The sequence below is a fragment of the Nematolebias whitei genome, chromosome 1 (genome assembly GCF_014905685.2).
Source record: "Nematolebias whitei isolate Nwh7 chromosome 1, NemWhi1, whole genome shotgun sequence".
Classification (NCBI taxonomy): domain Eukaryota; kingdom Metazoa; phylum Chordata; class Actinopteri; order Cyprinodontiformes; family Rivulidae; genus Nematolebias; species Nematolebias whitei.
Window position 1 is genome coordinate 39,368,137 of NC_056498.1, and position 4,234 is coordinate 39,372,370.

A 4,234-nucleotide genomic window follows, 5' to 3' on the forward strand; every position below is an offset into this window, starting at 1 on the left:
TGATGGACTGGAGACATGTCCAGGTGTCCCTATGATGGACTGGAGACATGTCCAGGGTGTCCTCTGCCTCTCGTACAGTGACTGCTGGACATGGGCACCAGTGATCCCTGTGACCTGAAAAGGAAAGCGTAAAGTGCTATGTGTTGTCATCATTATATGTTTCTATACAATAACAAAATTAGTTCTCTGCATTTAACCCATCACACCTGAGATACACCCAGGTGGAGCAGTGGGCAGCTATGTAGGCGTCCGGGGAGCAATTAGAGATCAGGTGTCTTGCTCAGGAACACCACGGCATATGGGCATGGCAGGGAGTCAAACTGCGACTTTCTGGCCCCAAGTCGGCTGCCCTACCTCTACACCGTCTTGGCCCCAAGCGGGTAAAGATAATGGATGGAATTTCTATACACCATACCATTCAGGCATGAAGCTAAACTGGTTTCATATCTGAATTGTCTTCCGGTGTTTTTCCATGCAACATCAAATCGGGCTTAGGTTTGTATCTAAGTCCACCTTGAATTCTTTAAGGGGTTTCAAACATTTGATCATATCAATAGAAAAATCAAAGCAAATATGTTCTTGTTTTTAGAGTTTCACCCTGTTTTACGGCACCATGATTTATTGTTTATGTTCTGTCTGGAACAGGTCTCTCTTGTAAATGAGTCCTTGTCTCTCAATAATGCTAGCCTGTATAAATAAAGGTTGAATGAATGAATGAATATATCTCACTGGGATGCCACGGGACTCTGTGTACGTAATTTCGTTCCACCTCATGTACAAAGTATCACATGTGGTGAAATGACAATAAGCCAACTTGAACTTGAGCTTGAACGATGAGCAACTAGTTGAGGACATAATTGTGAGGAAAAAATACACAAATATTCACTTGGAATACCTGGAAATAAAACGTTGCTACAAATGAGGTGCAACGGTTGCGTTACAATTTAGCCACAGTACGTCACGGATGCTTTAGACGACTATTTCAAGAATAAATTTGTTGCACAAATTGCAGAAGTTGCTGAAAATGTAATGTAGGCTCCTCGTGGTGTGGCTGATGCTTTTTGGACATGATCAAAACTCCAGCGAGATGAGAGCGTGGCCCTGAAACTTCCAAAGAACTTAAGAATCCTTGGAAAAGTTTACGTAGCTTTGGAAAGTTCCACGTAAAAGTCAGTCGTGGTGTGTTGCCGTTTGTTGCAACCCAGTGAGACACAAAAATGTCTGACGTTCTGAAAGGCACAACTTTCAATGTCGAAGCCATGTTAACATGTTAGTCAGAGTCAGAGATTCTTTATTGTCATTCGAACCTCATGCCGTACATGTGGTGGAGCGAAATTATGTACACAGGGTCCCAGTTACATCCAACAATAAAATGTATAAGAAAAACAGTAATAAGATCTAAGATAAGAACTAAGAAAAACATCAACTAAAAATACACTAAGCACTAATAGCATATAAACATTACGCCGAACAGCAGCACGAACATGAGTCTGTGTGAGCAAATGAGCACGCATGACACCTCAATAACATGTTAACATGTTTAAAGGAATCCAATGAATAGTGTTGTTAAATAAAGATTAAGTGTCCAAACTTTCCCTCTCGTGATGACAGACTCGTGTCTGCCTGTGTGTATGTGCTTTTTGTAGGTCAGCAAAATTTCTCATGAACCAAAGAACATATTTTAATGAACCGCTAAGAACTTAATTATTAGATACACATTGGTAACTTATTAACGTTTGGTGCCAAAATAATTTATGGCTGCCATCAAACGCTACGGCTGACTTTCATTCCTCTTCTTTCACCTGCACACCTGCACCTCTCTGAGTTCTCTTCCACCTGTTCCCTGTTCTCACCACAGACCCCAATGTCATCTGCAAACATTATAGTCCACGGGGGTTCCTGCCTGTCTTCATCTGTTAGTAAATGGTAAATGGACTGTACTTATATAACGCTTTTCTGTCTTATCAAGACACAAAAGTACTTTACAACACAATCTGTGCCTCATTTACCCATTCATACAGAACTCTACTAGATCTCTACAAAGAGTAATCAGTGCTTTATTACATTCATACACTGATGGGACACACATCGGAGGCAATGAGGGGTTCAGTGGCTTGCCCAGGGACACTTCTGCATGCGACTGCTGGTGGAATCGAACCCCCAACTCTTGCATTGGAGGACAACTGCTCTAACCACTCAGCCACAGCTGCCTCTCTAGTCGGTCCATCACCAGAGCAAACAAGAAGGGGCTCAGAGCAGATCCTTGATGCACTCCCACCTTCACCTTGAAGCTATCTGTCACTCCTACAGCACATCTCACCACTGTCCTGAAGTCCTCATACATGTCCAATACCAGTCTAGCATGTCCAACTGTTTTCAGACATGTCCTGCACCAGTCTAATATACTTCTCTGCCAATTTGGACTTCCTCATACATTTTTATTGTTCTTTTAAATATTTAATTTCTCAAATCGGAAAAAGAGTCTACATTTAAAGTTAAGTCTTTGTTGTTCTCACTAAAATGTTGAGGGCTTACATTCATGATTGGTGTTGTGTCTTACTGTTGTCCGTTTGGTCCAGATATGATTAGTTCTCTGTTCTTTCAGTCAAAAAGAGTGAAACACCTCCCTCTGGTCAAAGCCGTGCTGCATCAACTCCTCTAAATTAAGTCTACACACTCCATCGGAACACACACATCTGGGAGTGAAGCAATTATCACCTCTGGTAAAATCACACTGAACTCCCAGACTGAATCTGATCCCGTCGCAAGTTCACTCTAATTTGATTCACTTGGCTACACATCGAGCTTCCCTTCTACATCTCTCGCCCTCAGTTTTTTTTAATCTGTGCATGACACATTTTGGCTGTTGTCGTGTTGACAGAAAACATGGGCGTTCGCACGTTGTTTTAAAACGGGTTTCCTCTGATTTGTGTCAAATCCTGGCACGTCACTGGTCCTCGACGTATTCAGCAAGAAGAGTTTCCATAAACAAAAAGCACTTAGCAACCTCCCACACTGACAAACTTGTTTCTAAATTCTGAAAAAAGATCATGAATATGGAATAGAGGAGAGTGTCATATAAATAAAATAAATACATTTGTTCTCTTACAATTGTGAGGCAAATTGCAGAGTTGTTTGTTTTAGTAAGGCTGTGTGGAGTTCAGTGTTTTCCCTACGTCACTTGTGTCGTTAAAAGCCGGCTCGTTAGTCCCAGGTGGAGAAAGGACTTTGCGCCGATACGAATAACGGCAAGAAAGAATAAAATTTTAACATTTCCAGAATCAGAAACAAAGTGCCGAACTCCGCGTGGACACTCGGCTTCCACCGACTCTAGACTCCTCCCCTTAAAGGGGACGTGAGTGCAACCTCATTGGATCAGTAATGAAATATGTGTTGCAATAAGCCTTATGTGGTTCATTCTATGCGTTGTTGGGTGTTGGTGTGCAACTGTCCTTGTGTGCATTCAGCAGATAAACAAAACCCTCTCTTAATATGGCAAATGGCTTCAGGTAGAAGCAGAAGTCTGACTGACTTCCTGTTTTCCCTTTAACACTAGCATCATCTGAGGATATATGTAACACTTGCCTTGGCAGGGCACTCATCTGTGTTTTACTAAAGGGGGATTAGGGGGATATGGAGAGGAGAGAGAGCTGTGATGCACGCTTAGCGCTAGCTTAGTGCTAGCTTAGCACTAGCTTAGCGCTAAGGTTGTCCGGCAGTTGTTGACGGGGGAGGGAGTTGTTGGTTGAGGATGCGTGAGAGAAGCGGCGCGCTACATCTGTAGCTTTTCAGCTAGCACGTCTGTATTGTGCGCCGCTAACATAGCGCTATGTCAGTGCTGGCAGTTGTCCACAGGGGGAGGGGGGGGGAGTCATGACTGAAGGACATTTTGGTTGGCAGGGTGCTCAATTCTGTAGACACGGGGGGCGGGGCGCCCACCTTGGATAACGATAGGAGAAACACTGGAGTAGCTCTAAGCAGTCATTGTGGCAGTGAAGAGCAGTCAGAATACTTGATCCTGAACAATCATGGAGAAATTCTCAGGGAAAAACTAACAGCTACTCAGAGACAAGCTAACTTCTACTGAGCGTCAAGCTAACAGATACTCAGATAAGCTAACAGCTACTCAGAGACAAGCTAACTTCTTCTGAGCGTCAAGCTAACAGATACTCAGATAAGCTAACAGCTACTCAGAGACAAGCTAACTTCTACTGAGCGTCAAGCTAACAGATAC

The 4,234-nt window shown here is 43.1% G+C and overlaps 1 protein-coding gene across 1 annotated transcript in view; it reads right to left on the reverse strand.

Annotated features, from left to right (window-relative positions):
• Nucleotides 1–4,234, reverse strand: part of dysf (dysferlin, limb girdle muscular dystrophy 2B (autosomal recessive)) — a gene marked incomplete in the record, with an annotated part of 114,172 nt that overhangs the window by 6,832 nt on the left and 103,106 nt on the right.